The sequence below is a fragment of the Tiliqua scincoides genome, chromosome 5 (assembly GCF_035046505.1).
Source record: "Tiliqua scincoides isolate rTilSci1 chromosome 5, rTilSci1.hap2, whole genome shotgun sequence".
In the NCBI taxonomy this organism is placed as follows: Eukaryota; Metazoa; Chordata; class Lepidosauria; order Squamata; family Scincidae; genus Tiliqua; species Tiliqua scincoides.
The window spans coordinates 127,576,453-127,588,868 of NC_089825.1; positions in this window are offsets into that span (position 1 = coordinate 127,576,453).

Below are 12,416 nucleotides of genomic sequence, written 5' to 3' on the forward strand. Positions count from 1 at the left end.
GGCTGCGGGCGATCCTCCTGCTCTGCGCTGCGCTGCCCGCCCCCTTCGCCCGGCTCGCCACTCCCCCCAGCCATTTCTCCTCGCCTGCGCTCCCTTTCCTAGAAATCACGTGGGGCTCTCTCCCTGCCTGCCTCTCTCCCCGCCCCCCCCAGCAGCTGACCCCCCTCCAGGAGGCAAGCCGGGGTTGCACCATCCGGGAAGCGCAGGCTGGCAGCGTCAGTGCCAGGAGCCACGCAGCTGCCAGCACCGGTGGCGTAGCTAAGGGGGGTGCAGGGGGTGGCCAACAGGCTTTAGGGGGCAACAAGCTCAGCTTGACACGAGTGGCCCAAATTGTGAAAACCTTGGTGTGCACGAATAACACCATCGTGTGACATATCCGTGGAAAGGAAATTTCATGCTGAATGCAACAAAACAAACCCCGTTGGAATATCTGTACTCTATCAAAAGTTATGGCCAATTAACCAGAAAACCTTTTTACATAAGAACATAAGAAGAGCCCGGCTGGATCAGGCCAGAGGCCCATCTAGTCCAGCTTCCTGTATCTCACAGCAGCCCACCAAATGCCCCAGGGAGCACACCAGATAACAAGAGACCTGCAAGGCCTCCTGAGAATTGTAGTTAAGAACATAAGAACAACCCCGCTGGATCAGGCCACAGGCCCATCTAGTCCAGCTTCCTGTATCTCACAGCGGCCCACCAAATGCCCCAGGGAGCACACAAGATAACAAGAGACCTGCAAGGCCTCCTGGGAATTGTAGTTAAGAACATAAGAACAACCCCGCTGGATCAGGCCACAGGCCCATCTAGTCCAGCTTCCTGTATCTCACAGCAGCCCACCAAATGCCCCAGGGAGCACACCAGATAACAAGAGACCTGCAAGGCCTCCTGAGAATTGTAGTTAAGAACATAAGAACAACCCCGCTGGATCAGGCCACAGGCCCATCTAGTCCAGCTTCCTGTATCTCACAGCGGCCCACCAAATGCCCCAGGGAGCACACAAGATAACAAGAGACCTGCAAGGCCTCCTGAGAATTGTAGTTAAGAACATAAGAACAACCCCGCTGGATCAGGCCACAGGCCCATCTAGTCCAGCTTCCTGTATCTCACAGCGGCCCACCAAATGCCCCAAGGAGCACACAAGATAACAAGAGACCTGCAAGGCCTCCTGAGAATTGTAGTTAAGAACATAAGAACAACCCCGCTGGATCAGGCCACAGGCCCATCTAGTTCAGCTTCCTGTATCTCACAGCGGCCCACCAAATGCCCCAAGGAGCACACAAGATAACAAGAGACCTGCAAGGCCTCCTGGGAATTGTAGTTAAGAACATAAGAACAACCCCGCTGGATCAGGCCACAGGCCCATCTAGTCCAGCTTCCTGTATCTCACAGCGGCCCACCAAATGCCCCAGGGAGCACACCAGATAACAAGAGACCTGCAAGGCTTCCTGGGAATTGTAGTTAAGAACATAAGAACAACCCCGCTGGATCAGGCCACAGGCCCATCTAGTTCAGCTTCCTGTATCTCACAGCGGCCCACCAAATGCCCCAAGGAGCACACAAGATAACAAGAGACCTGCAAGGCCTCCTGGGAATTGTAGTTAAGAACATAAGAACAACCCCGCTGGATCAGGCCACAGGCCCATCTAGTCCAGCTTCCTGTATCTCACAGCGGCCCACCAAATGCCCCAGGGAGCACACAAGATAACAAGAGACCTGCAAGGCCTCCTGAGAATTGTAGTTAAGAACATAAGAACAACCCCGCTGGATCAGGCCACAGGCCCATCTAGTCCAGCTTCCTGTATCTCACAGCGGCCCACCAAATGCCCCCGGGAGCACACCAGATAACAAGAGACCTGCAAGGCTTCCTGGGAATTGTAGTTAAGAACATAAGAACAGCCCCACTGGATCAGGCCACAGGCCCATCTAGTCCAGCTTCCTGTATCTCACAGCGGCCCACCAAATGCCCCAGGGAGCACACCAGATAACAAGAGACCTGCAAGGCCTCCTGGGAATTGTAGTTAAGAACATAAGAACAGCCCCACTGGCTCAGGCCATAGGACCATCTAGTCCAGCTTCCTGTATCTCACAGTGGCCCACCAAATGCCCCAAGGAGCACACCAGATAACAAGAGACCTCATCCTGGTGCCCTCCCTTGCATCTTTTCTTTCTTTACTTACTTAGAGCCCAACCCTAAGCCTGTCTACTCAGAAGTAAGTCCCATTTAAGTCAATGGGGCTTACTCCCAGGAAAGTGTGAATCAGACTGGGCTGTTACTTAATAAATTAAACTTGATTTTGTCATGGGGGGCCACAAAATCTTCTTTGACCCCCGGTAGTAGCTGTCTTAGCTATGCCACTGCCCCACTTTTTCAAAAGTCTGGCTGTGACGTCACTTTGCATCATTTTGCACACAATACTGGGCTACACTTTCATTAACTACACCAGTGGTTCTCGAACTTTTAGCAACAGGACCCGCTTTTTTGAATGAGAATGTTCCCGAATGAACACACACACACGATTCTTTGGATTTTGGAGAGGCTATCAAACAGGCGACAGGAGAATTCAAAGGACTTCTTACGTTTACTCTCGTTTGCAAACGGGACCCTCCACACACACACACACACACACACACACACACACACACACACACACGTGGAGAGACTCCGAACAATTACAGTGATGCTGGTTTTATAGGGTAGTCTAGGTAGGGGAGGGGGGGACAAAAGAGCACCCAAAGAGAGCAAAACACATCCATGGCAAGCATGGGAAAAATAACAGACCAACAGTCCCACAAACATTTGGCTTGGTTATCAGATCAACATCTTGATCCTCAGGATGTTCAGGAGGGCAATTCTATACGCATGGGCAATTTGTTTACAGAGATATCCGTTACAAAGGATCTGGTACTCTATGCATCCCTTTTATTTGTTTATGGCTCTTGTTTATGACTTTCTGTTTACCCTTGTGAACGTATACCACAGTTAGCCTGTTCTCTAAGAGGGATTTTAGATGCTGGCTTTTGGTCAGAGAAGAGCCTTATGGGTGAACTGGGCATCTTGGGATATTTCCATATTGTGAGCTGGGCATATTGGTATCAAGAATCTGTCAGGACCCACAGTAAGTGATGTCATGACCAGAGGTGACATCATCTAGCAGGAAAAATTTTAACAATTCTAGGTTGCAATCCTATTCACGCTTTCCCAGGAGTAAGCCCTATTGAGTATCATTGTTAAAAGCATACACATAGTAGCCTGTTAAAAGTACAAATCTGTAACATTTCCCCAAATGCAGTCACATACCATGGGAGCATCAAGTCTAATAGATTAAAAATAAAACATTGAAATGAATGGGGACCCACCTGAAATTGGCTCACGACCCACTTAGTAGGTTACAACCCACAGTTTGAAAATACTGAGCTACACCACTGCATTGCACTCCAATTTGCAAAGTCTTTACCTTCTTCCAAAGGGGGGGGGAAGAAAGTCACTCTGCACATGCTTAGCGAATCTCTCTTTTCACAGAGTGACCAGGTGCCCTCTTTTCCAGGACATGGCCTCTTTTTCAGCCTTGTGCCCTGGAAAAGAACTTAAATGTCCTTCTATTCCCTGTGAGCAGGCAGCGCAGAGCCTTCTTGTAATTAATAAATGATATGTAAGAAATTATATGTAATTACCGGGTAGATGGGACTCGTCAGCCTGGGAAGGCAGCTCATCTCAGAGAAGGAAAACTCTGATCCCAAACCTCCACTGCCTTGTGGCTACATCCAGTTATGGAAAAGGCTTCAGGAGTCAACCTCGAGGCAAAATCGGGAGCCAGAGTCCCTGAGGCAGTTCATGGCTGAACACAGTCATGTTCTGGCAACTCCTGCGACGCCGCTGGAACCAACCGTATTGGCATCTGCCTTTCCATTGGACCATTTCAGCGACGTGGAGAAGGGGGATTTGCTACATGGGAAACAGCCTATCCTCCATACCTACTTTACCCAGGCTTCGCGCACTGGAGAGGACACTCTGTTCCAGAACCACCATTCAGAGCGTGACACCATAGTCTTCCAAGACTGAAGGATGCCAACACACATATGTAATTAATTTTAAATTTGTTAAGCGATATAGTGCTTAAATCAACCACATGAAATCTATATATGAGTGTTTTTAGCTTTTATTTTGTCATGTCCTACTTTTTTCTTGAATGTCCTACATTTGGGGGTGCCTTATTCTCTTCTGTGGTTATGACATCGAGTCACCCTCTCTCTTCATTGCTTTTTGGTTTCTCAGCACCCGCTAGACTCTGAAAACTTGTCCTGGACCTGCAAACATTCAGCCACAAACATATACTGAGCAGAAAGTTTTCTGCCAAAAAACAACCCCAGATAATCAGAGCCAGGACAGAACAGGCTAGAATGCCTAAATGCAACAGATGTGGTGAGTGCAGGGTGTGGAGCAGACGCTGCAGAGGAAGATATCCAGAGCCGGTCAAACGCCAACAGAGCGCAAAAAAGACAGCCAGATGTGTTAGAGACACCAGAGAGCAATGTTTCAGAAATGGCCTCTGTGCGCTGTTCCCATGATAATTTCTGTGCAACTCCTCACCACAGGATGTGGTGCTGGCATCTGGCCTAGAAGCCTTTAAAAGACAGATTTCTGGAGGAAAAGTCCATCACAGGCTACAGACCATGATGGGTACATGCAACCTCCTGGTTTTAGAAATAGACAAAATTATGTTCAGTAATTCAGAACTTTATTTCAGAACTTGAATTTCAGAACCTGAAGAACTTTGTAAGTTTGTATATTTATACACAACTTAGTATATGTAATCGTACCAATAAATGTACTTCTCTTGTGGACTCAGTTTAAAAAGTTCTCTAAAGTTCTTTTTCAAGAAGAAAATATTTCTTTTAAATTTATCTTTCCATTGTTTGTTGGTGTGATTATTTATACAAACTTACAAAGTGTGTGTGTGTGTGTGTGTGTTACACACAAAGTTCAGTAAAAGTTCACTTCTGTGCTTCTTCTGTGGCTAATAGCTGTGGCTAATAATAATAATAATAATAATAATAATAATAATAATAATAATAATAATAATAATAGAGTACTACTGAAAAAAATTTTGTCCTGAGGGTGCCAAAAATTTATGGGTATGGTGTATGCCACTGACACACCAAACTTCAAGAGAAGAACCCACATTTCAGTGCCTGCTGCCATGATGGTATTCCGGGAAAACAGATCAGTGCGATATTCCAAGCTGTTTCACACACAGCATCACCAGGTGGGAATGAAGCAGTATAAACCCTGAAGGTTCTACAGATCTGGTGTAAAAGCCTCCCCCCCCCCCACACACACACCTAGCTCTGCTGTCACAGATGCCTTGAGAGGAAGGGTCAGGTGTCTCCCGCTCTGCTCATTTTTGACCACTGCAATACATTGAAAAAGGTTCTTGTGGGAAACTTACGTAAGTGGTCAGTTGGCATTCCAGCCTCTGTCCCAGAATTGTATTGGCAACCTTCAGTCTCGAAAGACTATGGTATCGCGCTCTGAAAGGTGGTTCTGGCACAGCGTCTAGTGTGGCTGAAAAGGCCAATCCGGGAGTGACAATCCCTTCCACACCGGGAGCAAGTGCAGTCTGTCCCTGGTCTGTCTCCCTGGCTATGGGCCTTCCTTCTTTGCCTCTTAGCCTCAGACTGTTGGCAAAGTGTCTCTTCAAACTGGGAAAGGCCATGCTGCACAGCCTGCCTCCAAGCGGGCCGCTCAGAGGCCAGGGTTTCCCACTTGTTGAGGTCCATCCCTAAGGCCTTCAGATCCCTCTTGCAGATGTCCTTGTATCGCAGCTGTGGTCTACCTGTAGGGCGCTTTCCTTGCACAAGTTCTCCATAGAGGAGATCCTTTGGGATCCGGCCATCATCCATTCTCACGACATGACCAAGCCAACGCAGGCGTCTCTGTTTCAGCAGTGAATACATGCTAGGGATTCCAGCACGTTCCAGGACTGTGTTGTTTGGAACTTTGTCCTGCCAGGTGATGCCGAGGATGCGTCGGAGGCAGCGCATGTGGAAAGCGCTCAGTTTCCTCTCCTGTTGTGGGCGAAGAGTCCATGACTCGCTGCAGTACAGAAGTGTACTCAGGACGCAAGCTCTGTAGACCTGGATCTTGGTATGTTCCGTCAGCTTCTTGTTGGACCAGACTCTCTTTGTGAGTCTGGAAAACGTGGTAGCTGCTTTACCGATGCGCCTGTTTAGCTCGGCATCGAGAGAATGAGTGTCGGAGATCGTTGAGCCAAGGTACACAAAGTCATGGACAACCTCCAGTTCATGCTCAGAGATTGTAATGCAGGGAGGTGAGTCCACATCCTGAACCATGACCTGTGTTTTCTTCAGGCTGATTGTCAGTCCAAAATCTTGGCAGGCCTTGCTAAAACGATCCATGAGCTGCTGGAGATCTTTGGCAGAGTGGGTAGTGACAGCTGCATCGTCGGCAAAGAGGAAGTCACGCAGACATTTCAGCTGGACCTTGGATTTTGCTCTCAGTCTGGAGAGGTTGAAGAGCTTTCCGTCTGATCTGGTCCGGAGATAGATGCCTTCTGTTGCAGTTCCAAAGGCCTGCTTCAGCAGGACAGCGAAGAAAATCCCAAACAAGGTTGGTGCAAGAACACAGCCCTGCTTCACTCCGCTTCGGATGTCAAAAGGGTCTGATGTGGAGCCATCGAAGACTACAGTGCCCTTCATGTCCTTGTGGAAGGATCTGATGATGCTGAGGAGCCTGGGTGGACATCCAATCTTGGGGAGAATCTTGAAGAGGCCGTCTCTGCTGACCAGGTCGAAAGCCTTTGTGAGATCTATGAAGGCTATAAAGAGTGGCTGTCGTTGTTCCCTGCATTTCTCCTGCAGTTGTCTAAGGGAGAATACCATATCAGTGGTGGACCTGTTGGCTCGGAATCCACACTGCGATTCTGGATAGACGCTCTCTGCAAGTACCTGGAGCCTCTTTAGTACAACTCGGGCAAACAGCTTTCCTACAACGCTAAGGAGAGAGATGCCGCGGTAGTTGTTGCAGTCACCCCTGTCACCTTTGTTCTTGTACAGCGTGATGATGTTTGCATCCCTCATGTCTTGAGGTACTCCACCTTCTCTCCAGCAGAGACAGAGGATTTCATGCAGCTCAGTGACGATGATCTCTTTGCAGCATTTTAGGACTTCAGCAGGGATGCTGTCTTTTCCAGGTGCCTTGCCAAAGGCAAGGGAGTCCAGGGCCACGTGAAGTTCTTCTAGGGTTGGTTCACTGTCAAGCTCTTCCAGCACAGGCAGGCACTCAATGTTGTTCAGTGCTTCTTCGGTGACTACATTTTCTCTGGAATATAGCTCAGAGTAGTGCTGCACCCAGCGTTCCATCTGCTGCGCCCGATCCTGGATGACCTCGCCTGTGGCAGACTTCAGAGGGGCAATTTTCTTCTGTGTTGGACCTAGGGCCTGCTTGATACCATCATACATCCCCTTGATGTTGCCCGTGTCAGCTGCTATCTGTATCTCGGAACAGAGCTGGAGCCAGTAGTCGTTAGCACATCTCCTGGCAGTCTGTTGGACTTTGCTGCGAGCAGTTCGGAGGACCTGCAGGTTGCGCTCACTGGGACAGGCCTTGTATGCTGCTTGAGCTCTCCTCTTTTCCTCAATGACTGGTGTCAACTCCTCAGAGTGGGCTTCAAACCAGTCTGCCGCCTTGTTGGTCTTCTTGCCGAATATGGACAAGGCGGTGTTGTAAACGGTATTCTTGAAATGTTCCCATCTGTTGGATGCGTTTGCGTCGGCCGGGCCTGGAAGAGATTCCTCAAGCGCTTGTGCAAATTCCTCCACTTTTCTCTGATCCCGGGTCTTGCTGGTATCAATGCGAGGTCTTCCTTCCTTTTTCGTGTGATACAGTCGCTTTGTTTGCAGTTTCACTCTGCTGCACACCAGGGAGTGGTCAGTGTCGCAGGCAGCACCATGATAACTGCGTGTGATCTTGATGCTGGGAAGGCTGGAGCGTCTGGTGAGGATCAGGTCGAGCTGGTGCCAGTGCTTTGATCTTGGATGTCTCCAAGAGACTCTATGTTGGGGCTTTGTGTTGAAGAATGTGTTGCTGACACAGAGACCGTGATGACAGCAAAACTCTAGCAGGCGTTGGCCATTTTCGTTCATCCTCCCAGTGCCAAACTGACCTAAGCAAGTGGGCCATGAACTGTTATCAGCACCAACTCTAGCATTGAAATCGCCGAGGATGAACAATGGCTCTTTTACAGGGATTTTCTTGACAGTGGTGGCCAGGTCATCATAGAATTTGTCTTTGGCTTCTGCTGGAGACGACAGAGTCGGTGCATAAGCACTGATGAGAGTGATAGGTCCTGCTGATGACTGGAGCTGCAGGGACAAAATTCTTTCACTTCCCACAGTAGGTGGGATGATGGATTTCAGCAGGGTATTTCTGACCGCAAAGCCAACGCCATGTTCCCTGGTTTCGTTTGGTGGTTTTCCCTGCCAGAAAAATGAGAAATTTCTCTCCTTGACAGATCCGGAATCTGGCAGCCTCGTCTCTTGAAGGGCGACGATGTCCATCTGCAGTCTGCTCAGCTCCATGTCGATGACAGCTGTTTTGCGTGCGTCGTCTATTTCTTGCAGGTCATCAGAGAAGCCAGGTGTCATTGTCCTAACGTTCCAGGTGCCCAGCTTTAGGGCAGTAGTTTTCTGTTTTCTGTTGCATGGTGCAGAGTTGTCGATCCGCTTGTTGGTTTTCACCCTAAACCCCACGCACCCCATGAGGTTAACGGACCGTGGCGAGGCAACACCTTACTGGCTGGGGACTGCCCAGCTTAAGGCGGGCGGTAGCTGCCCAATGAGATGCAATGATCTCTCCCACCGTCGGAAGCAGCCCCTGGCGTCATGCTCTACGCCAATCGAGCAAAGACTTATAACCGGTAAACTGCTGCTTCCCGTGTTGTGCCGACGCCGTATGGCGAAGTTGGAGTGTCCTCTCCAGTGCGCGAAGCCTGGGTAAAGAAGGTATGGAGGATAGGCTGTTACCCATGCAGCAAATCCCCCCTCTCCACGTCGCTGGAATGGTCCAATGGAAAGGCAGAAGCCAATACGGTTGGTTCCAGCGGCGTCGCAGGAGTTGCCAGAACGTGACTGTGTTCAGCCATGAACTGCCTAAGGGACTCCGGCTCCTGATTTTGCCTCGAGGTTGACTCCTGAAGCCTTTTCCAGAACTGGATGTAGCCACAAGGCAGTGGAGGTTTGAGGTCAGAGTTTCCTTCTCTTAGATGAGCTGCCTTCCTAGGCTGACGAGTCCCATCTACCCGGTGGCTGTTTAGTCGCCTCTTACGACAAGTACAGCCAAACTGAGGGCCTATTCTTAGCCCCAGCCCCCAGGGGAGTTCTAAAGAGGGAAGTTCTAAAGAGGAACCCAGGGGAGTTCTAAAGAGTTCTAAAGAGGGAAGTTCTAAAGAGAGACTAAGGTATCCTATATTAACATGTTCTTCCCAAGACGTCATGGCTACTGTCCCATGTATACTTACACCACAGCCACTATTTCTGCCATTTGAAAAAGGTGCCAGGGAAAGATGGGAAAAACCTTCTCCCTGCCCATCTTTTGAAAGAGCAGGAGCAACCATTTGAGGCAGAGTGCTGTGATAAGCACAGGGGTAGCAGTGGAACACTGCTGCCATAATGGAAATGATAGGGGATGAGTGAGCATGGTGCACTTCGGGGGAGGGGAGAATGGAGGTGAGAATGGAGGTGTCAGAGCAGGTTGAACCCAATAGCCATGACGTCCCAGAATAGGGATACCAGAATGCGGACTTGGTGGAGTATCAGGGCCCAAACCTATCCAAGTTTCCAGCACTGGTGCAGCCACAATGCAGCCCCAAGGTAAGGGAACAAACATTCCCTTGTCTTGAGGAGGCCTCTGTGACTACTTCCCCACCACAGGATGCAGCACAGGCCCCATTCGACACTGGAAAATTGAATCGGATTGGGCCCTCAGTGCTTGCTCCATCCTTCCTGTGGTGCAGCACAAGCCTGGGGTGACAGAGCTCAGCTGCTAACATCCATTAGCTGCTAACATCCATAACATCCCTCCATCCATTTCTCTCCAGGATGGCAATACTGGCACGCCAGGGCTGGGGAAGAACCTCCCAAATCCCAGGGGGTCCTTTTACAGCCAGGCAGTTGAGGAATTCGGAATAGCAGAGAATCAGGGTGGAGTAGTGGTTCCACTCCAGGTTCAAACCTCTGCTCAGCCATGAAGCTTTCTGGTGCCCTTGGGTCAGTCATTAACTCTTACCTCATCTGCCTAACAAGGTTGTTGTGAGGAATGTATATTGATAAAGGATGGCACAGGAGCAAAATAAAACACTGATCCAACATGCTGGGTACTTTACTTACACAAGGTGTTCGTGCTAGTCCAGGGTCTTGGTCCTCTTAAACCACACCTAGCTGGATGACATACCCCCCGCCCCAATTTTATTTATTTATTTATTCACATTTTTATACCCCCCTTCCTCCAAAGAGCTCAGGGTGGTGTCCATACTGCTCCCCTCCTTTTGTCCTCACAACAACCCTGTGAGGTAGGTGAGGCTGAGAGAAAGTGACTGGCCCAAGGTCACCCAAGAAGCTTCATGGCTGAGGGGGGATTTGAACCTGGATCTTCCAGGCCTAAGTCCACCTCCCAAACCACTACACCATCCTGGCTCTTGAAGCCTCTGATGCACCTGACAATGGAGCATAGCAATGGCACACAGAGGGTGTGTGTGGCAGTAGCCTGTTTTATATAATGACCAGACTTTACCTGTGGGCTTGGATGGTTGGGGTAAATATTTGGGAATGAGGTGGTTCTCACAGGGCAACGTGCTGGCTCGAAGACATATTCTTGGCTTCCTCAGGGAAGAAGGTCAACAGCAGCAACAAAGGCTACTGCATCCAAATGACTCATCCAGGGGGTCAGGATGCTGAGCTCTCACTGGAGCCCCTTTAGAGTAAGGAAGCTCATAATACAATCCGTGGGAATTCCAGGACAATCAGAGATTTTCACCACAGTTGCAATCTAGTTCAACTGAACCTGTGATCTTGGTTGGTCCTCCTCACTCAAGAGTTGGCCCCTTTCCCCAGAGTTGTTTCTCTCTCTCTCTCTCCCCTCCCTAAAACTGGTACCAGATTGTGGAATTTCAGGGAGTTTTGTAGCTTGCTGTAGCTCTCCCAACCTGTCCAGTGGGCCCTGTGATTTTGGCTACTCCCCAAAGCTCAGAAGTTGGCATTCCAGACATTTTTCTGTGAAAGTCTTCATAGCCCAGAACAGTAAACTTGGGGGAGCTTTGTGGTTCATTCATTCCATCACTCCCACCCAGGCTGTTGCTCTGCAAGGGTCTGGCTTTCTTTGATCCTTTAGGCCCAGTCGTCCCAATCTATTTATAGTTAAAAACACATTTTTGGCTGGGAAAGGCTTAATAAAGTAGTAATAGTGCAGGGATGACCTTTCCAAAATATTGTTCTCCTGTACACAGTCCACTGGTTTTTGGATAACGTGAGTTACACAACGTCAGTTTCGACCTGTTCCAAATTAGTTCTAGCTGCAATGGAACTAATTAAAGTGTACTGTTGGAGCAGCGCCAGCTCTAAAACAATGTTCTTGGGTATGCAACACATACCACTGCGTTTTGCATCCGTTTTAAGGGCCTGTTTCGGCCCATTCCAGCTTTGATGCTTTCCCTTTGTAGGTGCTATTAAAAACCACAATGCAGTGAAGAACGCAAGAGTCCACATTGGTGAGCTTGATTCCTTATGCACGAAGCCTGTGTCTTCCGGTGCTGGGAGAGAAGACAGTTAATTGGGGTGGTTCTCATAAGAAACACCTGCCTTATCAGAACCGTTTAGGCCTTTCAAGGCCAGAGTGCTCTGTGAGTTAATTGGGAAGGGGCCCCAGTAGGGTTCACCAGTTGGGAGGCGGCGAGAGTATTCTCAGTCCTCTCCTCTAGCATTTTTGGAGGTTTCAAACCTCTGATGGGATGGAATATTCCAGAAAGTGGGGAAAAGATATAAAAAGCTTGGGGGGAGGGAGGTTCCTATTGGCCTTCCCTTGCTGAGTTTGCTGTGCTGAGAGATGGTGTTTATCACTCTGCACAGGCTCTGGAGCTAAGTTCCCGAGATTAGAGATTAAACCTGGGAATTCTTTTAATAAATATAAAAACTACCTCAGTTGTGTGTGATGACTGGGTGGAGAACTCTGGTCTAGTCCAAGTTCAGTTCTGACCACTCAGGCTGCTATCCTAACCACACATTCCTGAGAGTAAGCCCCATTAAACAAAATAGGACTTACTTCTGAGTAGACCTGGTTAGTATTGTGCCCTAAGTCATGTTGTTATGCTTTGTCTGTACTAGGAAGGGACCCTGGGGCTTGAGTA